Source organism: Cryptomeria japonica, unplaced genomic scaffold (assembly GCF_030272615.1).
Source record: "Cryptomeria japonica unplaced genomic scaffold, Sugi_1.0 HiC_scaffold_15, whole genome shotgun sequence".
NCBI lineage: Eukaryota > Viridiplantae > Streptophyta > Pinopsida > Cupressales > Cupressaceae > Cryptomeria > Cryptomeria japonica.
This window is the reverse complement of record NW_026728837.1, coordinates 1,677,501-1,702,500: the sequence shown is the minus strand read 5'-3', so window position 1 is coordinate 1,702,500 and position 25,000 is coordinate 1,677,501. Positions and strand designations below refer to the sequence as shown.

At 60.7% G+C, this 25,000-nt stretch overlaps 2 non-coding genes across 2 annotated transcripts; both read left to right on the top strand.

Moving 5' to 3' along the window:
- Positions 1 to 12,635: 12,635 nt before the first annotated feature.
- On the top strand, positions 12,636 to 12,754 carry LOC131860573 (5S ribosomal RNA). The gene has a single exon (XR_009359667.1). It is a non-coding gene; the product is annotated as a 5S ribosomal RNA (ribosomal RNA).
- Positions 12,755 to 20,571: 7,817 nt separating this feature from the next.
- Positions 20,572 to 20,690, top strand: LOC131860493 (5S ribosomal RNA). The gene has a single exon (XR_009359588.1). It is a non-coding gene; the product is annotated as a 5S ribosomal RNA (ribosomal RNA).
- Positions 20,691 to 25,000: the final 4,310 nt, after the last annotated feature.

The window sequence follows — 25,000 nt, the reverse complement described above, 5'->3', positions numbered from 1 at the left end:
CACTCTTTTGTGCAACCGCCCAAACAACGCCCCCTCTACCCTCTGTCGAAACACTCGGCATTGCTGCTCCCTAAGGTGAGCTTCTCCTCATAGGCAATTCCGCTCTTATCCGGTCACGTTTGTGTGCCCGAATTTCGCAAGGCAACCTCCATGGGACATGGAAAAGACTCGAGAAGAGAGCTCGCTCACGGGAGAGAGAAGCCAAGGAGACCACGAGAGTGCTGAGAGTGGGACAGCGCTGAATAGGCGGGAGAAGCCTGCGCGTATAAACGGAGATATATATCCAATTGCAACGAAGGAACGTGCCAAAGATCGAGAACAATGGCAGAAATGCTAGTAACGTGCACTTCGGGACCAACGCATCACCGGAAGACAACCGCCAAACATCGAAAGAGTCGCGATGCTCCGCAACCTACGTGCAAAGCGGTCGCACACCGGGTAAGGGAGTGAGAGCCCCAAACATAGCTGGGCGAGGCGCTCACTCCGCTCTTTAATATCTCGTTAATACCGCCAAGGAAATGGCACAAGCACACACACACAAGCATCCTCGGAAGAGGACAGTTCGAGTGACAGGTCAAATCCAAGAGTTCCGAAGACTACCTCCAGGAACAATCGGGAACAAGACCGATTACAAGTCGTCGAGTCTGTTACTGGGCGAACACGAGATGCGCACAGGAAATCGATCAGCCCTCACAATGGCCCAAGGCCAGAGATCGGACTGCTACGATTTACCCCAACAATCATCGTGCCACTCTTCGCAGAGAGGTGATAGACGCCAACGAGCCCGCGCATAGCAATCGAGGTGTAAAAAGGGCGTTGAAGGCAGGAAGCCTGGACGAAAGAGGCTACGAGGTCACCTCGAAGCGGTCTAAGAATCGGGCGCACTTGGGGCGACTACCAGTGCCAACCCCTTATCCCGCGGTGCGTCCGACACACAGAAATTTCCAAGGCGGCCAAGGAGCCTCCCCGCATAGCAATCGGGGTGTGAGGTTACGGATGCAGCATTGATAGCAATCGAGGTGTGAGGCGAAGGATGCAGAAGTGAGAGCCGAGGGATGTAGCAGAGATAGCAATCGGGGTGTGTGATGCAGAAGAGATAGCAATCGAGGTGTGCGGTGGGAAGGGCCCAGCAGCCAGAATGCATGAAGCGACGGATGAAGCAGTGATGACAACCGGGCTGTGAGGAGAGGAGGGATGCAGCCAAGAAAGCAATCAGGGCTCGAGGCAAGGGATGCATCAAGGATAGCAATCATGTTGTGAGGCGAGATTCCAAAGGCTAAACGTGAGAGGCTGCAGGGTCGACTCAGAGAGGTCTATGCATGTGAGAGGCTGAAAGCAAGGTCGACTCGGAGCGGTCTATGCATCGGGCGCGCTTGGGGCGACTACCAGTGCCAACCCCTTATCCCGCGACGCGTCCGACAAAGAGAACGTTCCAAGGCGGCAGAGGAGGTTACCAGCCGAAGGATGCAGTAGCAATAACAGGTATAGTTCCGCGGCGGCCGAGAAGACTCACCGCATAGGAATCGGGATGCGAGGCGAGGGATGCGGCGGGAAGGCCCCGACGGCTAAACGGAAGAGGCTGCAGGGCCGCCTCGGAATGGTCCAAGCATCGGATGCGATTGGGACGACTACCAGTGCCAACCCCTTATCCCGCGATGCGTCCGATACACAGATAGTTCCAAGGCGGCCGAGGAGCCTCACCGCATATCAATCGGGGTGCGAGGCGAGGGATGGGGCGGGAAGGCCCCAACGGCTAGACGGAAGAGGCTTCAGGGCCACCTCGGAATGGTCCAAGCATCGGACGCGCTTGGGGCGACTGCCAGTGCCAACCCCTTATCCCGCGATGCGTCCGATACACAGATGGTTCCAAGGCGGCCGAGGAGCCTCACCGCATAGCAATCGGGGGTGCGAGGCGAGGGATGGGGCGGGAAGGCCCCAACGGCTAGACGGAAGAGGCTTCAGGGCCGCCTAGGAATGGTCCAAGCATCGGACACGCTTGGGGCGACTACCAGTGACAGCCCCCTATCCCGCGATGCGTCCGATACGAAGATGGTTCCAAGGCGGCCGAGGAGCCTCACCGCATAGCAATCGGGGTGCGAGGTGGGGGATGCGGCGAGATGGCCCCAACGGCTAGACGGAAGAGGCCACAGGGCCGCGTCGGAATAGTCCAAGCATCGGACGCGCTTGGGGCGACTACCAGTGACAACCCCTTATCCCGCGATGCGTCCGATACGAAGATAGTTCCAAGGCGGCCGAGGAGCCTCACCGCATAGCAATCGGGGTGCGAGGTGGGGGATGCGGCGAGATGGCCCCAACGGCTAGACGGAAGAGGCTGCAGGGCCGCCTCGGAATAGTCCAAGCATCGGACGCGCTTGGGGCCACTACCAGTGACAACCCCTTATCCCGCGATGCGTCCGATACGAAGATAGTTCCAAGGCGGCCGAAGAGCCTCACCGCATAGCAATCGGGGTGCGAGGTGGGGGATGCGGCGAGATGGCCCCAACGGCTAGACGGAAGAGGCCACAGGGCCGCCTCGGAATAGTCCAAGCATCGGACGCGCTTGGGGCGACTACCAGTGACAACCCCTTATCCCGCGATGCGTCCGATACGAAGATAGTTCCCAGGCGGCCGAGGAGCCTCACCGCATAGCAATCGGGGTGCGAGGCGAGGGATGCGGCGAGATGGCCCCAAAGGCTAGACGGAAGAGGCTGCAGGGCTGCCTCGGAATAGTCCAAGCATCGGACGCGCTTGGGGCGACTACCACTGCCAACCCCTTATCCCGCGATGCGTCCGATACACAGATAGTTCCGAGGCGGCCGAGGAGGTGGGGGATGCAGCGAGATGGCCCCAACGGCTAGACGGAAGAGGCTGCAGGGCCGCCTCGGAATAGTCCAAGCATCGGACGCGCTTGGGGCGACTACCAGTGACAACCCCTTATCCCGCGATGCGTCCGATACACAGATAGTTCCGAGGCGGCCAAGGAGCCTCACCGCATAGCAATCGTGGTGCGAGGTGGGGGATGCGGCGAGATGGCCCCAACGGCTAGACGGAAGAGGCTGCAGGGCCGCCTCGGAATGGTCCAAGCATCGGATGCGCTTGGGGCGACTACCACTGCCAACCCCTTATCCCGCGATGCGTCCGATACACAGATAGTTCCAAGGCGGCCGAGGAGCCTCACAGCATAGCAATCAGGGTGCGAGGCGAGGGATGCGGCGAGAAAGCCCCAACGGCTAGAGGGAAGAGGCTTCAGGTCCGCCTCGGAATGGTCCAAGCATCGGACGCGCTTGGGGCGACTACCAGTGACAACCCCTTATCCCGCGACGCGTCCGATACACAGATAGTTCCAAGGCGGCCGAGGAGCCTCACCGCATAGCAATCGGGGTGCGAGGCGAGGGATGCGGCGAGAAGGACCCAACGGCTACACGGAAGAGGCTTCGGGGCCGCCTCGGAATGGTCCAAGCATCGGACGCGCTTGGGGCGACTACCAGTGACAACCCCTTATCCCGCGACGCGTCCGATACACAGATAGTTCCAAGGCGGCCGAGGAGCCTCACCGCATAGCAATCGGGGTGCGAGGCGAGGGATGCGGCGAGAAGGACCCAACGGCTAGACGGAAGAGGCTTCGGGGCCGCCTCGGAATGGTCCAAGCATCGGACGCGCTTGGGGCGACTACCAGTGACAACCCCTTATCCCGCGACGCGTCCGATACACAGATAGTTCCAAGGCGGCCGAGGAGCCTCACCGCATAGCAATCGGGGTGCGAGGCGAGGGATGCGGCGAGAAGGACCCAACGGCTAGACGGAAGAGGCTTCGGGTCCGCCTCGGAATGGTCCAAGCATCGGACGCGCTTGGGGCGACTACCAGTGACAACCCCTTATCCCGCGACGCGTCCGATACACAGATAGTTCCAAGGCGGCCGAGGAGCCTCACCGCATAGCAATCGGGGTGCGAGGCGAGGGATGCGGCGAGAAGGACCCAACGGCTAGACGGAAGAGGCTTCGGGTCCGCCTCGGAATGGTCCAAGCATCGGACGCGCTTGGGGCGACTACCAGTGACAACCCCTTATCCCGCGACGCGTCCGATACACAGATAGTTCCAAGGCGGCCGAGGAGCCTCACCGCATAGCAATCGGGGTGCGAGGCGAGGGATGCGGCGAGAAGGACCCAACGGCTAGACGAAAGAGGCTTCGGGTCCGCCTCGGAATGGTCCAAGCATCGGACGCGCTTGGGGCGACTACCAGTGACAACCCCTTATCCCGCGACGCGTCCGATACACAGATAGTTCCGAGGCGGCCGAGGAGCCTCACCGCATAGCAATCGGGGTGCGAGGCGAAGGATGCGGCGAGAAGGACCCAACGGCTAGACGGAAGAGGCTTCGGGTCCGCCTCGGAATGGTCCAAGCATCGGACGCGCTTGGGGCGACTACCAGTGACAACCCCTTATCCCGCGACGCGTCCGATACACAGATAGTTCCAAGGCGGCCGAGGAGCCTCACCGCATAGCAATCGGGGTGCGAGGCGAGGGATGCGGCGAGAAGGACCCAACGGCTAGACGGAAGAGGCTTCAGGGCCGCCTCGGAATGGTCCAAGCATCGAACGCGCTTGGGGCGACTACCAGTGACAACCCCTTATCCCGCGACGCGTCCGATACACAGATAGTTCCGAGGCGGCCGAGGAGCCTCACCGCATAGCAATCGGGGTGCGAGGCGAGGGATGCGGCGAGAAGGACCCAACGGCTAGACGGAAGAGGCTTCAGGGCCGCCTCGGAATGGTCCAAGCATCGGACGCGCTTGGGGCGACTACCAGTGACAACCCCTTATCCCGCGACGCGTCCGATACACAGATAGTTCCGAGGCGGCCGAGGAGCCTCACCGCATAGCAATCGGGGTGCGAGGCGAGGGATGCGGCGAGAAGGACCCAACGGCTAGACGGAAGAGGCTTCAGGGCCGCCTCGGAATGGTCCAAGCATCGGACGCGCTTGGGGCGACTACCAATGACAACCCCTTATCCCGCGACGCGTCCGATACACAGATAGTTCCGAGGCGGCCGAGGAGCCTCACCGCATAGCAATCGGGGTGCGAGGCGAGGGATGCGGCGAGAAGGACCCAACGGCTAGACGGAAGAGGCTTCAGGGCCGCCTCGGAATGGTCCAAGCATCGGACGCGCTTGGGGCGACTACCAGTGACAACCCCTTATCCCGCGACGCGTCCGATACACAGATAGTTCCGAGGCGGCCGAGGAGCCTCACCGCATAGCAATCGGGGTGCGAGGCGAGGGATGCGGCGAGAAGGACCCAACGGCTAGACGGAAGAGGCTTCGGGGCCGCCTCGGAATGGTCCAAGCATCGGACGCGCTTGGGGCGACTACCGTTGCCAACCCCTTATCCCGCGATGCGTCTGATACACAGATAGTTCCGAGGCGGCCGAGGAGCCTCACCGCATAGCAATCGGGTTGCGAGGCAGATTATTGGGAAGGGAACCCCCTGGGATGCGGCTCAAGCAGTGCCCAAAGGGACTGGAATGCGGAATCACATCGAGAGACCCAAATGCTATACGAGGGCTCAAATCGAATTATCGATTTGGCCACGACATGGACGCATCGGAACGACTACCTTTGCCGAACCACTCGCAATTGCATCCATACCGAAACCAATAGACATTTCCGTTAGAGCCCTCGCATAGCATTCGGGAATCTCGCATGCCCCTCTAAATCGACCAATGCTGGCGCTCAATGAAAATCCGAGCGCTACCACCGTTCGAGCGCCAGCATTGGTCGAGTTAGAGGGGCACGGGGGAGAATGCTCCAATCAACACCTCCCCTATATAAGTTATTTGTCCGATTCTCGCACAACCGTAGTCTGCCTCGTCGAATCAAACAACGGTCCCAGATTCCGACTTCCGTTCCGTAGAGACCCAAAAGCTAGATGGAGGCTCGCAAGAAAGAGAGTCGGCGCATAGCAATCGGGTTTCTCGAACGTTTAGGGACCGAGCTCACTTGCGGATAGGGCAAAATCCGCCAAGCAACCCAAAAGCTAGACGGGGGCTCGAATCGAATCGCCTAGGCGGCCACAACAACGACGTGTTGGATCGACTACCAGTGCCAAACCATTCAGCAAGACTAGTCTGTGTCGAGGCCGGATAGAGATTCTCAGAGAGCGCCCGCATAGCATTTAGGAGACCTGCCGCGTCCCTCACACTCGACAAATGGTGGTGCACGTTTATAAATCCGAGCGATCCCAACCCTTTCAAGCACCAACATCGGTCGAGATAGAGGGGCACGGAGGGGGCTGCGTGAGACAACACAGTCCCCTATATAAGTTATTTGTCCGATTCTCACACATCCGAAGAATGGTCATCAAATCGGACAACAGCCCAAACTTCCGACTTCCGTCCCAGAAAGCCCAAGAGCTATCTAAAACGTTCATGGCCGGAACTCGATCGCGGCTATACCAGTCCGCCAAGCAACCCAAAAGCTAGACTGGAGCTCTAGTCGAATCACCTCTGTGGCCATTGCAAGGACGTGTTGGAGCGACTACCATTGCCGAACCATTCCGCAGGTCGAGTCCATACCAAGGCCGCATAGAGATTCACGATGAGCTCCTGCATAGCAATCAGGAGACTTGCCGTGTCCATCACAATCGATAAATCCTGGTGCAAGATTTTTGCATCCGAGCGCTCCAACCAGTCGAGCACCAGCATCAATCGACATAAACGGGCACGGGGGGAGGATGCTCGAGAACACTACCTCCCCTATATAAGTTATTTGTCCGATTCTCAAGCAGCCGAAGTCTGGTCATCGAATCGGGTCAAAGACCACAACTTCCGACTTTACCCACAATGCAAGTCATCGAATCGAACATCGGCCCCCGAGTCGGACTCCATGCGTATGTCAGGTCATCGGACCCAAATTCCGCCTTCCTGCGCATGGCGGGCCATCAATATCAACTCGGTCATCGGACCCAAACTCCGCCTTTTTGCGTATGGCACGCCTTCAAATCGGTCATCGGACCCAAATTCCGCCTTCCTGTGCATGGCGGGCCATCAACATCAACTCGGTCATCGGACCCAAATTCCGCCTTTCTGCGCATGGCACGCCATCAACTCGGTCATCGGACCCAAATTCCGCCTTCCTGCGCATGGCAGGTCATCGGACACAAATTCAGACCTCGCCAATATGCCTACGTATCGAATCGGTCATCGGACCCAACTTCCGACTTCATCCATACTGTAGGGTCTTTGAGGTTGGCGCGGTGCGCTCAACCCAGGGAGTCGACCCATCGAAGCATACACCTCCCCTATATAAGCTATTTGTCCGATTCCCACACCTGTGTAGTTTGCACCTCTGACCAGGACATCGACCCCAACTTCCGAACTCGACTGCAACGACGGCACCAGCGCCTTGGTGCGCACCTTGCGACGCACAGTCCCAACATTCGCCTTCCTGCACATGGCAGGTCATCGGACCCAAATTCCGACCTCGCGAGTATGCCTACATATCGAATCGGTCATCGGACCCAACTTCCGACTTCATCCATACCGTAGGGTCTTTGAGGTTGGCGCGGTGCGCTCAACCCGGGGAGTCGACCCAACGAAGCATACACCTCCCCTATATAAGCTATTTGTCCGATTCCCACACCTGTGTAGTTTGCACCTCCGATCAAGACATCGACCCCAACTTCCGAACTCGCCTCCAACGACCGAACCAGCGCCTTGGTGCGCACCTTGCAACGCACAGTGCCAACATTCGCCTTCCTGCACGTGGCAGGTCATCGGACCCAAATTCCGACCTCGCGAGTATGCCTACATATCGAATCGGTCATCGGACCCAACTTCCGACTTCATCCATACCGTAGGGTCTTTGAGGTTGGCGCGGTGCGCTCAACCCGGGGAGTCGACCCAACGAAGCATACACCTCCCCTATATAAGCTATTTGTCCGATTCCCACACCTGTGTAGCTTGCACCTCCGATCAGGACATCGACCCCAACTTCCGAACTCGACTAAAAAGACCGCACCAGCGCCTTGGTGTGCACCTTGCAACGCACAGTGTCAACATTCGCCTTCCTGCACATGGCAGGTCATCGGACCCAAATTCCGACCTCATGAGCATACCTACTAATCGAATCGGTCATCGGACCCAACTTCCGACTTCATCCATACCGTAGGGTCTTTGAGGTTGGCGCGGTGCGCTCAACCTGGGGAGTCGACCCATCGAAGCATACACCTCCCCTATATAAGCTATTTGTCCGATTCCGACACCTGTGTAGTTTGCACCTCCGCTCAGGACATCGACCCCAACTTCCGAACTCGCCTGCAACGACCGAACCAGCGCCTTGGTGCGCACCAAAAGTGCGCACTTTTGGAGGGCACTTTTCTGCGCTCCAAAGGTGCGCACTTTTGGAGGGCACTTTTTGGAGGGCACTTTTCTGCGCTCCAAAGGTGCGCACTTTTGGAGGGCACTTTTTGGAGGGCACTTTTCTGCGCTCCAAAGGTGCGCACTTTTGGAGGGCACTTTTTGGAGGGCACTTTTCTGCGCTCCAAAGGTGCGCACTTTTGGAGGGCACTTTTTGGAGGGCACTTTTCTGCGCTCCAAAGGTGCGCACTTTTGGAGGGCACTTTTTGGAGGGCACTTTTCTGCGCTCCAAAGGTGCGCACTTTTGGAGGGCACTTTTTGGAGGGCACTTTTCTGCGCTCCAAAGGTGCGCACTTTTGGAGGGCACTTTTTGGAGGGCACTTTTCTGCGCTCCAAAGGTGCGCACTTTTGGAGGGCACTTTTTGGAGGGCACTTTTCTGCGCTCCAAAGGTGCGCACTTTTGGAGGGCACTTTTTGGAGGGCACTTTTCTGCGCTCCAAAGGTGCGCACTTTTGGAGGGCACTTTTGTGCACTCCAAAGGTGCGCACTTTTGGAGGGCACTTTTCCTGTGCTCCAAAGGTGCACACCTAGGTGAGCACCTTCGACCACACCTTGTAGCACACCAAACTCTGACTTTCGACTTCATCCGCAATGCAGGGTCTTTGAGGTTGGCGCAATGCGCACAACCAGGGGAGTCGACCCATCAAACCCAACACCTCCCCTATATAAGCTATTTGTCTGATTCTCATACATGCGTAGCCTGCAGGAGCAATTAGGACATCGACCCCAACTTTCGGCTTCTAAACGAAAACAAGGTCTTTGAGGTTGGTGTAATGCGAACAACTAGGGGAGTCAACCCATCAAACCCAACACCTCCCCTATATAAGCTATTTGTCTGATTCTCATACATGTGTAGTCTACAGGAGCAATTAGGACATCGACCCCAACTTTTGACTTCTTAACGAAAACAAGGTCTTTGAGGTTGACGTAATGCGCACAACCAGGGGAGTCGACCCATCAAACCCAACACCTCCCCTATATAAGCTATTTGTCCGATTCTCATACATGTGTAGCCTGCAGGAGCCATTAGGACATTGACCCCAACTTTTGACTTCTTAACGAAAACAAGGTCTTTGAGGTTGGCGTAATGCGCACAACCAAGGGAGTTGACCCATCAAACCCAACACCTCCCCTATATAAGCTATTTGTCTGATTCTCATACATGTGTAGCCTGCAACAACGATTAGGACATCCACCCCAACTTCTGAATTCGTCTGCGTTGACCGCACCAAAGGTGCACGCCTTGGTGCTCACCAAAATCCGACTTCCGACTTCTTCTGCTATGCGGGGTCTTTGAGGTTGGCGCAGTGCGCACAACCAGGGGAGTCAACCCACCGAATGCAACACCTCCCCTATATAAGCTATTTGTCTGATTCTCATACATGCGTAGACTGCAGCAATGATTAGGACATCCACCCCAACTTTTGACTTCTTAAACAAGACAGGGTCTTTGAAGTTGGTGCAGTGCACACAACCAGGGGAGTCGACCCATCAAACGCAACACCTCCCCTATATAAAGCTATTTGTCCGATTCTCATACGTGTAGTCTGCAGCAGCGATTAGGACATCGACCCCAACTTCCGAATTCGTTTGCATTGACCGCACCAAAGGTGCACGCCTTGGTGTGCACCCTGGAGTGCACTTTGGTGCTCACCTCGGTGCACACTTTGGTGTGCACCTCGGTGTGCACCAAAGGTGCGCACCTTGGAGCGCACCAAAGGTGTACACTTTGGAGCGCACCACATAGGGTCTTTGAGAGGTTGGCGCAGTGCGCACACCAAGGTGGGTGTTGAGGTGCGTGCCGAGGTGGGTGGGTGCTAGGGTGCGCTCCATGGTGGGTGCCAGGGTGGGTGCGTGCTAGGGTGGATTCCAAAGAGGGTCATAGGGTGGGTGCCAAGGTGGGTTGGTGATATAGTGGGTTCAAAGGTGGGTACTAGGGTGGGTTCCAAGGTGGGTCACAAGTTGGGTGCCAGGATGCGTGGGTGTTAGGTTGGGTGCCAAGGTGGGCTCCTGCGTGGGTGGGTGCTAGGGTGGGTTTCAAGGTGGACGCGAGGGCGGGTGCCAAGGTGGGTAACAAGTTGGGTGTTAGGATGGGTGAGTGCTAGAGTGGGTGCCAAGGTGGGTGGGTGCTAAGGTGGATGCCAAGGTGGTTCACAGGGTGGGTGAGTTCTAGGGTGAGTTCCAAGGTGGGTCACAGGTTCAGTGCTAGGGTGGGTGTCAAGGCGGGTGTCGAGGTGCCTGGGTGCTAGGGTGTGGATGCCAATGTGGGTCATAGGGTGGGTACTAGGGTGGGCTGCAATGTGGGTGCCAAGGTGGGTAACATGCTCGGTGGGTTCTAAATTGGGTGCCAGGGTGGGTGTGCACCCACCTTGCCCGAGGTGGGTGCCAAGGTGCCAGTGTGGGTGGGTGCTAAGGTGGATGCCAAGGTGGGTGAGAAGGTGGGTGATAGGTTGAGTGGTAGGATGGGTGGGTGCCAAGATGGGTCACAGGGTGGGTGCAAGGGTGGGTAGGTGCTAGGGTTGGTGTCAGGGTGGGTGGGTGCTAGGTTGGGTTCCAAGGTGGGTGCGAGGGTGAGTGTCAAGGTGGGTCACAGGTTAGGTGCTAGGATGGGTGAGTGCTAGGGTGCAAAGGTGCCAGGGTGGGTGCTAGGATGGGTCGATGCTAGGGTGAGTGGCAAGGTGGGTCCACAAGTGTCAAGGTGGGTGCCGAGGTGGGTGCCAAGTCGGCGACTGCTATGGTGGATGCCAAGGTGGGTCACGGGGTGGGTGCCAAGTTGCTAGGTTGGGTTCCAAGGTGGGTGCCAACGTGGGTGCTAGGGTGCGTGGGTTAAAGGGTGTGTCACAACGTGGGTGCCAGGATGGGTGCGCACCCACACTGGCCAAGACGGGTGCGGGTGCAAGGTTGGGTTCCAAGCCCGGTCACAGGCTGGGTGCTAGGATGGGTGGGTGCCAAGGTGGGCACCAGGGTGGGTGCACCCACCCTGGCCAAGGTGGGTCACGGGGTGGGTCCTAGGGTGGGTAACGGGGTGGGTACTAAGGTGCGTGCCAAGGTGGGTCATAGGGTGGGTGCCAAGGTGGGCACCAGGGTGGGTGTGCACCAACCCTAGCCAGGGTAGGTCACGGGGTGGTTGTCGGGGTGGGCGTCAAGGAGCCAAGGTGGGTGGCAAGTAGCCAAGTTGCGTGCCAAGGTGGGTGTCGGGGTGGGTGCCAAGGATCCAAGGTGGGTGCCAAGGAACCAAGGTGGGTGTCTGGGTGGGTGCCGAGGTGGGAGCCAGGGTGGGTCCCAAGGTGAGTGCAAAGGTGGGTGCCAGGGTCAAGGTGAGTGCCAATGTGGGTTCCAAGGTGCCAGGGTCAGGGTGAGTGCCAATGTGGGTTCAAAGGTGCTAAGTTGGGTGCGAGGTTGGGTGCGAGGGTGGGTGGGTGCCAAGGTGTGCTAGGTGGAAGCCCGGGTGGGTCGGCATCCCATGGGTGTCGAGTTGGGTGCCTGATGGGTGCTTCTTGTCAAGTTTTAGTCGTCGGGACTCATTTCGAGCCTTAGAGGTCGTTTCTTGTCCGGTTGCCCTGTCTTCGACCTGGGAACCCAATTTTGGTCCTCGGGTCCCATTTTTTTTTGTCTCGCATCCCACTTTTGGCCTGTGGCCTTTTCGGGGTCGATTCTCGTTTTGGGCATCAGAGCATGTTTCTTCTCCTAAAACCCAATATTTGTTTATTAAGTCTCGGAACACATTTTTGTTCTCGTGGACCCATCATGGGTCTTGGAACGCATTTGTGGTCCTTGGGTCCCATTTTGCATCCCGAAACTTGTGTTTTGGTGCTTGATCCCTATTTTGGGTGCCCACCTTGCACCAAGTGCGCACCCGGGGCAAACCGAGCGCCTTGGTGCACCGGGGCAAGATCGAGCGTGCACCCGAGGCGCCCCGAACATGCACCAAGGTGCACTCGGCCCACATGTGAGCGCAGGTCGTTGCGCCCGAGGTGGTGTGTGGGCACCGCGTTGCAGACGGGACACTGCACGCACACGACGCCCCCTCCAGGTGCACGCACGTAGGCCGGGCCGGGTGCACACCCGACGCCCTAGCAAGGTGCGCGCACCCGGGCAGGGCTCACACTTGGCGAACGGGGCGCACTTCGCGAGGGAGGGTGTGCACCTCGACGGGGGTGGGTGGCCGGGGTGGATTCGCACGTGGGTCGCGGTTTGCTAAGTACACACTGCGACAAGCTCATAACGGGTGCGATCATACCAGCATTAGTGCACCGGATCCCATCAGAACTCCGCAGTTAAGCGCGCTTGGGCCGGAGTAGTACTGGGATGGGTGACCTCCCGGGAAGTCTCGGTGTTGCACCCTTTTTTAGTTTTTCGCCGGGCGTCGCAATGCTATTTGAATAAACCTTTTGCCCGTTTGCGTTCTCGTCGGGGCCGGGCCGGGCCGGGGTGCGCTGCCCGCACTACCGCGCGCGCGGGGGCGACACCGAGCGCGCACCCGAGGCACCCCGAGCACACAGGCCACGGTGCAACCCGGGCGTTGTGCGCGCACCCCGGTGCGCCCGAGGTGCTGCGCGCGCACCCAGGTGAAATCGGTGTGCACCTCGGCCAGTGCGCGCTCGGTCGAGTCGCGCACGTTGGCCAAGGTGCACGGTGATGTTTCTTACTCTAAGGTTCCGCACCAGACGCCCGGGACAGGTGAGCGAAGCTGGGCGGGGCCGGGTGCGCGGCCGGGGCAGGTGCACGCAGCTGGAGAGAGCTTTGGAGCACACTTCGGAGCGCACCAATGATGCGCTCCATTCAAAAGTTTCCTGAAAAGGCAAAAAAAGTTGAGATTATAGAATTTCCCACTTGAGAGATTGTAAAAAAAAAAAATTTAAAATGAAGGAAACGCGGGTGCCAAGGTGTGCGCAGCCCAGCCAAGGTGTGCGCACCAAGGCGCCCACCCTGGCGAAGGTGCACGCAAGGTGCGCACCCGAGGCAAACCGGACAATTAACCCAACTTTCGACTTCGCGCGCACCTTGGAGCGCACTTCGGAGCGCTCCTTGGTGCGCACCAATCTTGGGCACCTCGGAGTGCACCATGGCGCCCACCAAGGTGCGCACCCGGGGCAAACCGAGCTCCGACTTCGTGCGCACCTTGGAGCGCACGAAAGGTGCGCACCATGGCGCCCACCAAGGTGCGCAGCCCAGCCAAGGCGTGCGCATCAAGGTGCGCACCCTGGCGAAGGTGCGCACCCGGGGCAAACCGAGCTCCGACTTCGTGCGCACCTTGGAGCGCACAAAAGGTGCGCAACCCAGCCAAGGTGTGCGCACCCCGGTCAAACCGAGCTCCGAATCGTGCGCACCAGAGGTGCACGCCATCGTGCGCACCTTGGAGCACACTTCGGAGCCCTCCTTGGTGCGCGCCGATGTTGCGCACCTCGGAGCGCACCCGGGGAAAACAATGCAATTAACCCGACTTTCGACTTCGTGGGCACCTCGGAGCGCTCTCGGGTTCGCACCTCGGAGCACACCGAGGTGCGCACCTTTGATGCGCTGCCTTCACCAATTTCCAGAAAAGGCAAGAAAACATTGAGAAGGTGTGCGCACCGAGGTGCCCACCCTGGCGAAGGTGCACGCGAGGTGCGCACCCGGGGCAAACCGGGCTCCGACTTCGTGCACGCCGCACCTTGGAGCACACTTCGGAGCGCTCCTTGGTGCGCACCAGGGCGCGCAACCCAGCCGAGGTGCCCACCCCGGCGAAGGTGCACGCGAGGTGCGCACCCGGGGCAAACCGGGCTCCGACTTCGTGCACGCCATGGTGCCCACCGCGGCGAAGGTGCACGCGAGGTGCGCACCCGGGGCAAACCGGGCTCCGACTTCGTGCACGCCGCACCTTGGAGCACACTTCGGAGCGCTCCTTGGTGCGCACCATGGTGCCCACCAGGGCGCGCAACCCCGCCGAAGGTGCACGCGAGGTGCGCACCCGGGGCAAACCGGGCTCCGACTTCGTGCACGCCGCACCTTGGAGCACACTTCGGAGCGCTCCTTGGTGCGCACCATGGTGCCCACCAGGGCGCGCAACCCCGCCGAAGGTGCACGCGAGGTGCGCACCCGGGGCAAACCGGGCTCCGACTTCGTGCACGCCATGGTGCGCACCGCGGCGAAGGTGCGCACCCGGGGCAAACCGGGCTCCGACTTCGTGCACGCCGCACCTTGGAGCACACTTCGGAGCGCTCCTTGGTGCGCACCAGGGCGCGCAACCCAGCCGAGGTGCCCACCCCGGCGAAGGTGCACGCGAGGTGCGTACCCGGGGCAAACCGGGCTCCGACTTCGTGCACGCCGCACCTTGGAGCACACTTCGGAGCGCTCCTTGGTGCGCACCATGGTGCCCACCAGGCCGCGCAACCCAGCCAAGGTGTGCGCACCAAGGTGCACGCGAGGTGCGCACCCGGGGCAAACCGGGGTCCGACTTCGTGCACGCCGCACCTTGGAGCACACATCGGGGCGCTCCCGGGTTCGCACCGGCGTTGCGCACCGTGGTGGGCACCTCGGAGCACACCAAGGTGGGCAGCGAGGTGCGCACCTTTGATGCGATGCCTTCACTAATTTCCATAAAAGGCAAAAAAAAAACGAGATTTTAAAATTTCCGTTTTGAAAGATAGTGAGAAAAAGGGAATGCTGGTGCCATCTTGAGCCCGCCCTGGTGCGCAGCCCAGCCAAGGTGTGCGCACCAAGGTGCCCACCCTGGCGAAGGTGCGCGCCCGGGCAATTAATCCAACTTCCAACTTCGCGCGCGCCAGGGTGGGAGCGCACCCAACAACCGGGCCTGGGAAGAGCCAATGCGAGAAACCCCACCAAACGCTCTGACAAAAAAAGAGGGGGCGCTCCAGTAACCCCGCTTCGGAGCGCACCCTGGGCAAACCCAGCCAAGGTGCCCACCCCGGCCAAGGTGCAGGCGAGGTGCGCACCCGGGGCAAACCGGGCTCCGACAACGTGCACGCCGCACCTTGGAGCACACTTCGTAGCGCTCCCGGGTGCGCACCTCAGAGCACACCAAGGTGGGCAGCGAGGTGCGCACCTTTGATGCGCTGCCTTCACTAATTTCCAGAAAAGGCAAAAAAAAAAGGAGATTTTAAAATTTCCGTTTTGAAAGATAGTGAAAAAAACGGAACGCGCGTGCCATCTTGAGCCCGCCCTGGTGCGCAGCCCAGGTAAGGTGCCCACCCTGGCAAAGGTGCGCACCCGGGCAATTAACCCTACTTCCGACTTCGTGCGCGCCAGGGTGGCAACCGGGCCTCGGAAGAGCCAATGCGAGAAACCCCACCAAACGCTCCGACAAAAAAAGAGGCGGCGCTCCAATAACCCCGCTTCGGAGCGCAGCCGGGGCAAACCCAGCCAAGGTGCCCACCCCGACGAAGGTGCACGCGAGGTGCGCACCCGGGGCAAACCGGGCTCCGACAACGTGCACGCAGCACCTTGGAGCACACTTCGAAGCACTCCCGGGTGCCCACCGGCGTTGCGCACCGTGGTGGGCAGCGAGGTGCGCACCTTTGATGCGCTGCCTTCACTAATTTCCAGAAAAAGGCAAAAAAAAATGAGATTTTAAAATTTCCGTTTTGAAAGATAGTGAAAAAAAAGGAACGCGGGTGCCATCTTGAGCCCGCCCTGGTGCGCAGCCCAGGCAAGGCATGCGCACCAAGGTGCCCACCCGAGGTGCACACCCGGGGCAAACCGGGCTCCGACTTCGTGCAGGCCGCACCTTGGAGCACACTTCGGAGCGCTCCTTGGTGCGCACCATGGTGCCCACCAGGGCGCGCAACCCAGCCAAGGTCTGCACACCAAGGTGCCCACCCCGGCGAAGGTGCACGCGAGGTGCGCACCCGGGGCAAACCGGGCTCCGACTTCGTGCACGCCATGGTGCCCACCGCGGCGAAGGTGCACGCGAGGTGCGCACCCGGGGCAAACCGGGCTCCGACTTCGTGCACGCCGCACCTTGGAGCACACTTCGGAGCGCTCCTTGGTGCGCACCATGGTGCCCACCAGGGCGCGCAACCCAGCCAAGGTGTGCGCACCAAGGTGCACGCGAGGTGCGCACCCGGGGCAAACCGGGGTCCGACTTCGTGCACGCCGCACCTTGGAGCACACATCGGAGCGCTCCCAGGTTCGCACCAGCGTTGCGCACCTTTGATGCGCTGCCTTCACTAATTTCCAGAAAAGGCAAAAAAAAACGAGATTTTAAAATTTCCGTTCTGAAAGATAGTGAAAAAAACGGAACGCGGGTGCCATCTTGAGCCCTTCCTGGTGCGCAGCCCAGGCAAGTTGTGCGCACCAAGGTGCCCACCCTGGCGGAGGTGCGCGCCCGGGGCAATCCGGGCTCCGACTTCGTGCACTGCATGGTGCCCACCAAGGCGCGCAACCCAGCCAAGGTGCCCACCGCAGCGAAGGTGCACGCGAGGTGCGCACCCGAGGTGCACACCCGGGGCAAACCGGGCTCCGACTTCGTGCACGCCGCACCTTGGAGCACACTTCAGAGCGCTCCTTGGTGCGCACCAGGGCGCGCAACCCAGCCGAGGTGCCCACCCCGGCGAAGGTGCACGCGAGGTGCGCACCCGGGGCAAACCGGGCTCCGACTTCGTGCACGCCATGGTGCCCACCGCGGCGAAGGTGCGCACCCGGGGCAAACCGGGCTCCGACTTCGTGCACGCCGCACCTTGGAGCACACTTCGGAGCGCTCCTTGGTGCGCACCATGGTGCCCACCAGGCCGCGCAACCCAGCCAAGGTGTGCGCACCAAGGTGCACGCGAGGTGCGCACCCGGGGCAAATCGGGGTCCGACTTCGTGCACGCCGCACCTTGGAGCACACATCGGGGCGCTCCCGGGTTCGCACCGGCGTTGCGCACCGTGGTGGGCACCTCGGAGCACACCAAGGTGGGCAGCGAGGTGCGCACCTTTGATGCGATGCCTTCACTAATTTCCATAAAAGGCAAAAAAAAAACGAGATTTTAAAATTTCCGTTTTGAAAGATAGTGAGAAAAAGGGAATGCTGGTGCCATCTTGAGCCCGCCCTGGTGCGCAGCCCAGCCAAGGTTTGCGCACCAAGGTGCCCACCCTGGCGAAGGTGCGCGCCCGGGCAATTAACCCAACTTCCAACTTCGCGCGCGCCAGGGTGGGAGCGCACCCAACAACCGGGCCTGGGAAGAGCCAATGCGAGAAACCCCACCAAACTCTCTGACAAAAAAAGAGGGGGCGCTCCAGTAACCCCGCTTCGGAGCGCACCCTGGGCAAACCCAGCCAAGGTGCCCACCCCGGCCAAGGTGCAGGCGAGGTGCGCACCCGGGGCAAACCGGGCTCCGACAACGTGCACGCCGCACCTTGGAGCACACTTCGTAGCGCTCCCGGGTGCGCACCTCAGAGCACACCAAGGTGGGCAGCGAGGTGCGCACCTTTGATGCGCTGCCTTCACTAATTTCCAGAAAAGGCAAAAAAAAAAGGAGATTTTAAAATTTCCGTTTTGAAAGATAGTGAAAAAAACGGAACGCGCGTGCCATCTTGAGCCCGCCCTGGTGCGCAGCCCAGGTAAGGTGCCACCCTGGCAAAGGTGCGCACCCGGGCAATTAACCCTACTTCCGACTTCGTGCGCGCCAGGGTGGCAACCGGGCCTCGGAAGAGCCAATGCGAGAAACCCCACCAAACGCTCCGACAAAAAAAGAGGCGGCGCTCCAATAACCCCGCTTCGGAGCGCAACCGGGGCAAACCAAGCCAAGGTGCCCACCCCGACGAAGGTGCACGCGAGGTGCGCACCCGGGGCAAACCGGGCTCCGACAACGTGCACGCAGCACCTTGGAGCACACTTCGAAGCACTCCCGGGTGCCCACCGGCGTTGCGCACCGTGGTGGGCAGCGAGGTGCGCACCTTTGATGCGCTGCCTTCACTAATTTCCAGAAAAAGGCAAAAAAAAATGAGATTTTAAAATTTCCGTTTTGAAAGATAGTGAAAAAAAAGGAACGCGGGTGCCATCTTGAGCCCGCCCTGGTGCGCAGCCCAGGCAAGGCATGCGCACCAAGGTGCCCACCCGAGGTGCACACCCGGGGCAAACCGGGCTCCGACTTCGTGCAGGCCGCACCTTGGAGCACACTTCGGAGCGCTCCTTGGTGCGCACCATGGTGCCCACCAGGGCGCACCCGAGGCAAACCGGGCTCCGACTTCGTGCACGCCGCACCTTGGAGCACACATCGGAGCGCTCCCAGGTTCGCACCAGCGTTGCGCACCTTTGATGCGCTGCCTTCACTAATTTCCAGAAAAGGCAAAAAAAAACGATATTTTAAAATTTCCGTTCTGAAAGATAGTGAAAAAAACGGAACGCGGGTGCCATCTTGAGCCCTTCCTGATGCGCAGCCCAGGCAAGTTGTGCGCACCAAGGTGCCCACCCTGGCGGAGGTGCGCGCCCGGGGCAAACCGGGCTCCGACTTCGTGCACTGCATGGTGCCCACCAAGGCGCGCAACCCAGCCAAGGTGCCCACCGCAGCGAAGGTGCACGCGAGGTGCGCACCCGAGGTGCACACCCGGGGCAAACCGGGCTCCGACTTCGTGCACGCCGCACCTTGGAGCACACTTCAGAGCGCTCCTTGGTACGCACCAGGGCGCGCAACCCAGCCAAGGTGCTCACCCCGGCGAAGGTGCACGCGAGGTGCGCACCCGGGGCAAACCGGGCTCGGACTTCGTGCACGCCGCACCTTGGAGCACACATCGGAGCGCTCCCGGGTTCGCACCAGCATTGCGCACCTTTGATGCGCTGCCTTCACTAATTTCCAGAAAAGGCAAAAAAAAGAAAAAAATGAGATTTTAAAATTTCCGTTTTGAAAGATAGTGAAAAAAACGGAACGCGGGTGCCATCTTGAGCCCGCCCTGGTGTGCAGCCCAGGCAAGTTGTGCGCACCAAGGCACCCACCCTGGCCAAGGTGGGTCACGGGGTGGGTCCTAGGGTGGGTAACGGGGTGGGTACTAAGGTGCGTGCCAAGGTGGGTCATAGGGTGGGTGCCAAGGTGGGCACCAGGGTGGGTGTGCACCAACCCTAGCCAGGGTAGGTCACGGGGTGGTTGTCGGGGTGGGCGTCAAGGAGCCAAGGTGGGTGGCAAGTAGCCAAGTTGCGTGCCAAGGTGGGTGTCGGGGTGGGTGCCAAGGATCCAAGGTGGGTGCCAAGGAACCAAGGTGGGTGTCTGGGTGGGTGCCGAGGTGGGAGCCAGGGTGGGTCCCAAGGTGAGTGCAAAGGTGGGTGCCAGGGTCAAGGTGAGTGCCAATGTGGGTTCCAAGGTGCCAGGGTCAGGGTGAGTGCCAATGTGGGTTCAAAGGTGCTAAGTTGGGTGCGAGGTTGGGTGCGAGGGTGGGTGGGTGCCAAGGTGTGCTAGGTGGAAGCCCGGGTGGGTCGGCATCCCATGGGTGTCGAGTTGGGTGCCTGATGGGTGCTTCTTGTCAAGTTTTAGTCGTCGGGACTCATTTCGAGCCTTAGAGGTCGTTTCTTGTCCGGTTGCCCTGTCTTCGACCTGGGAACCCAATTTTGGTCCTCGGGTCCCATTTTTTTTTGTCTCGCATCCCACTTTTGGCCTGTGGCCTTTTCGGGGTCGATTCTCGTTTTGGGCATCAGAGCATGTTTCTTCTCCTAAAACCCAATATTTGTTTATTAAGTCTCGGAACACATTTTTGTTCTCGTGGACCCATCATGGGTCTTGGAACGCATTTGTGGTCCTTGGGTCCCATTTTGCATCCCGAAACTTGTGTTTTGGTGCTTGATCCCTATTTTGGGTGCCCACCTTGCACCAAGTGCGCACCCGGGGCAAACCGAGCGCCTTGGTGCACCGGGGCAAGATCGAGCGTGCACCCGAGGCGCCCCGAACATGCACCAAGGTGCACTCGGCCCACATGTGAGCGCAGGTCGTTGCGCCCGAGGTGGTGTGTGGGCACCGCGTTGCAGACGGGACACTGCACGCACACGACGCCCCCTACAGGTGCACGCACGTAGGCCGGGCCGGGTGCACACCCGACGCCCTAGCAAGGTGCGCGCACCCGGGCAGGGCTCACACTTGGCGAACGGGGCGCACTTCGCGAGGGAGGGTGTGCACCTCGACGGGGGTGGGTGGCCGGGGTGGATTCGCACGTGGGTCGCGGTTTGCTAAGTACACACTGCGACAAGCTCATAACGGGTGCGATCATACCAGCGTTAGTGCACCGGATCCCATCAGAACTCCGCAGTTAAGCGCGCTTGGGCCGGAGTAGTACTGGGATGGGTGACCTCCCGGGAAGTCCCGGTGTTGCACCCTTTTTTAGTTTTTCGCCGGGCATCGCAATGCTATTTGAATAAACCTTTTGCCCGTTTGCGTTCTCGTCGGGGCCGGGCCGGGCCGGGGTGCGCTGCCCGCACTACCGCGCGCGCGGGGGCGACACCGAGCGCGCACCCGAGGCGCCCCGAGCACACAGGCCACGGTGCAACCCGGGCGTTGTGCGCGCACCCCGGTGCGCCCGAGGTGCTGCGCGCGCACCCAGGTGAAATCGGTGTGCACCTCGGCCAGTGCGCGCTCGGTCGAGTCGCGCACGTTGGCCAAGGTGCACGGTGATGTTTCTTACTCTAAGGTTCCGCACCAGACGCCCGGGACAGGTGAGCGAAGCTGGGCGGGGCCGGGTGCGCGGCCGGGGCAGGTGCACGCAGCTGGAGAGAGCTTTGGAGCACACTTCGGAGCGCACCAATGATGCGCTCCATTCAAAAGTTTCCTGAAAAGGCAAAAAAAGTTGAGATTATAGAATTTCCCACTTGAGAGATTGTAAAAAAAAAAAATTTAAAATGAAGGAAACGCGGGTGCCAAGGTGTGCGCAGCCCAGCCAAGGTGTGCGCACCAAGGCGCCCACCCTGGCGAAGGTGCACGCAAGGTGCGCACCCGAGGCAAACCGGACAATTAACCCAACTTTCGACTTCGCGCGCACCTTGGAGCGCACTTCGGAGCGCTCCTTGGTGCGCACCAATCTTGGGCACCTCGGAGTGCACCATGGCGCCCACCAAGGTGCGCACCCGGGGCAAACCGAGCTCCGACTTCGTGCGCACCTTGGAGCGCACGAAAGGTGCGCACCATGGCGCCCACCAAGGTGCGCAGCCCAGCCAAGGCGTGCGCATCAAGGTGCGCACCCTGGCGAAGGTGCGCACCCGGGGCAAACCGAGCTCCGACTTCATGCGCACCTTGGAGCGCACAAAAGGTGCGCAACCCAGCCAAGGTGTGCGCACCCCGGTCAAACCGAGCTCCGAATCGTGCGCACCAGAGGTGCACGCCATCGTGCGCACCTTGGAGCACACTTCGGAGCCCTCCTTGGTGCGCGCCGATGTTGCGCACCTCGGAGCGCACCCGGGGAAAACAATGCAATTAACCCGACTTTCGACTTCGTGGGCACCTCGGAGCGCTCTCGGGTTCGCACCTCGGAGCACACCGAGGTGCGCACCTTTGATGCGCTGCCTTCACCAATTTCCAGAAAAGGCAAGAAAACATTGAGAAGGTGTGCGCACCGAGGTGCCCACCCTGGCGAAGGTGCACGCGAGGTGCGCACCCGGGGCAAACCGGGCTCCGACTTCGTGCACGCCGCACCTTGGAGCACACTTCGGAGCGCTCCTTGGTGCGCACCAGGGCGCGCAACCCAGCCGAGGTGCCCACCCCGGCGAAGGTGCACGCGAGGTGCGCACCCGGGGCAAACCGGGCTCCGACTTCGTGCACGCCATGGTGCCCACCGCGGCGAAGGTGCACGCGAGGTGCGCACCCGGGGCAAACCGGGCTCCGACTTCGTGCACGCCGCACCTTGGAGCACACTTCGGAGCGCTCCTTGGTGCGCACCATGGTGCCCACCAGGGCGCGCAACCCCGCCGAAGGTGCACGCGAGGTGCGCACCCGGGGCAAACCGGGCTCCGACTTCGTGCACGCCGCACCTTGGAGCACACTTCGGAGCGCTCCTTGGTGCGCACCATGGTGCCCACCAGGGCGCGCAACCCCGCCGAAGGTGCACGCGAGGTGCGCACCCGGGGCAAACCGGGCTCCGACTTCGTGCACGCCGCACCTTGGAGCACACTTCGGAGCGCTCCTTGGTGCGCACCAGGGCGCGCAACCCAGCCGAGGTGCCCACCCCGGCGAAGGTGCACGCGAGGTGCGTACCCGGGGCAAACCGGGCTCCGACTTCGTGCACGCCGCACCTTGGAGCACACTTCGGAGCGCTCCTTGGTGCGCACCATGGTGCCCACCAGGCCGCGCAACCCAGCCAAGGTGTGCGCACCAAGGTGCACGCGAGGTGCGCACCCGGGGCAAACCGGGGTCCGACTTCGTGCACGCCGCACCTTGGAGCACACATCGGGGCGCTCCCGGGTTCGTACCGGCGTTGTGCACCGTGGTGGGCACCTCGGAGCACACCAAGGTGGGCAGCGAGGTGCGCACCTTTGATGCGATGCCTTCACTAATTTCCATAAAAGGCAAAAAAAAAACGAGATTTTAAAATTTCCGTTTTGAAAGATAGTGAGAAAAAGGGAATGCTGGTGCCATCTTGAGCCCGCCCTGGTGCGCAGCCCAGCCAAGGTGTGCGCACCAAGGTGCCCACCCTGGCGAAGGTGCGCGCCCGGGCAATTAACCCAACTTCCAACTTCGCGCGCGCCAGGGTGGGAGCGCACCCAACAACCGGGCCTGGGAAGAGCCAATGCGAGAAACCCCACCAAACGCTCTGACAAAAAAAGAGGGGGCGCTCCAGTAACCCCGCTTCGGAGCGCACCCTGGGCAAACCCAGCCAAGGTGCCCACCCCGGCCAAGGTGCAGGCGAGGTGCGCACCCGGGGCAAACCGGGCTCCGACAACGTGCACGCCGCACCTTGGAGCACACTTCGTAGCGCTCCCGGGTGCGCACCTCAGAGCACACCAAGGTGGGCAGCGAGGTGCGCACCTTTGATGCGCTGCCTTCACTAATTTCCAGAAAAGGCAAAAAAAAAAGGAGATTTTAAAATTTCCGTTTTGAAAGATAGTGAAAAAAACGGAACGCGCGTGCCATCTTGAGCCCGCCCTGGTGCGCAGCCCAGGTAAGGTGCCCACCCTGGCAAAGGTGCGCACCCGGGCAATTAACCCTACTTCCGACTTCGTGCGCGCCAGGGTGGCAACCGGGCCTCGGAAGAGCCAATGCGAGAAACCCCACCAAACGCTCCGACAAAAAAAGAGGCGGCGCTCCAATAACCCCGCTTCGGAGCGCAGCCGGGGCAAACCCAGCCAAGGTGCCCACCCCGACGAAGGTGCACGCGAGGTGCGCACCCGGGGCAAACCGGGCTCCGACAACGTGCATGCAGCACCTTGGAGCACACTTCGAAGCACTCCCGGGTGCCCACCGGCGTTGCGCACCGTGGTGGGCAGCGAGGTGCGCACCTTTGATGCGCTGCCTTCACTAATTTCCAGAAAAAGGCAAAAAAAAATGAGATTTTAAAATTTCCGTTTTGAAAGATAGTGAAAAAAAAGGAACGCGGGTGCCATCTTGAGCCCGCCCTGGTGCGCAGCCCAGGCAAGGCATGCGCACCAAGGTGCCCACCCGAGGTGCACACCCGGGGCAAACCGGGCTCCGACTTCGTGCAGGCCGCACCTTGGAGCACACTTCGGAGCGCTCCTTGGTGCGCACCATGGTGCCCACCAGGGCGCGCAACCCAGCCAAGGTCTGCACACCAAGGTGCCCACCCCGGCGAAGGTGCACGCGAGGTGCGCACCCGGGGCAAACCGGGCTCCGACTTCGTGCACGCCATGGTGCCCACCGCGGCGAAGGTGCACGCGAGGTGCGCACCCGGGGCAAACCGGGCTCCGACTTCGTGCACGCCGCACCTTGGAGCACACTTTGGAGCGCTCCTTGGTGCGCACCATGGTGCCCACCAGGGCGCGCAACCCAGCCAAGGTGTGCGCACCAAGGTGCACGCGAGGTGCGCACCCGGGGCAAACCGGGGTCCGACTTCGTGCACGCCGCACCTTGGAGCACACATCGGAGCGCTCCCAGGTTCGCACCAGCGTTGCGCACCTTTGATGCGCTGCCTTCACTAATTTCCAGAAAAGGCAAAAAAAAACGAGATTTTAAAATTTCCGTTCTGAAAGATAGTGAAAAAAACGGAACGCGGGTGCCATCTTGAGCCCTTCCTGGTGCGCAGCCCAGGCAAGTTGTGCGCACCAAGGTGCCCACCCTGGCGGAGGTGCGCGCCCGGGGCAATCCGGGCTCCGACTTCGTGCACTGCATGGTGCCCACCAAGGCGCGCAACCCAGCCAAGGTGCCCACCGCAGCGAAGGTGCACGCGAGGTGCGCACCCGAGGTGCACACCCGGGGCAAACCGGGCTCCGACTTCGTGCACGCCGCACCTTGGAGCACACTTCAGAGCGCTCCTTGGTGCGCACCAGGGCGCGCAACCCAACCAAGGTCTGCACACCAAGGTGCTCACCCCGGCGAAGGTGCACGCGAGGTGCGCACCCGGGGCAAACCGGGCTCGGACTTCGTGCACGCCGCACCTTGGAGCACACATCGGAGCGCTCCCGGGTTCGCACCAGCATTGCGCACCTTTGATGCGCTCCAATAACCCCACTTCGGAGCGCACCAGA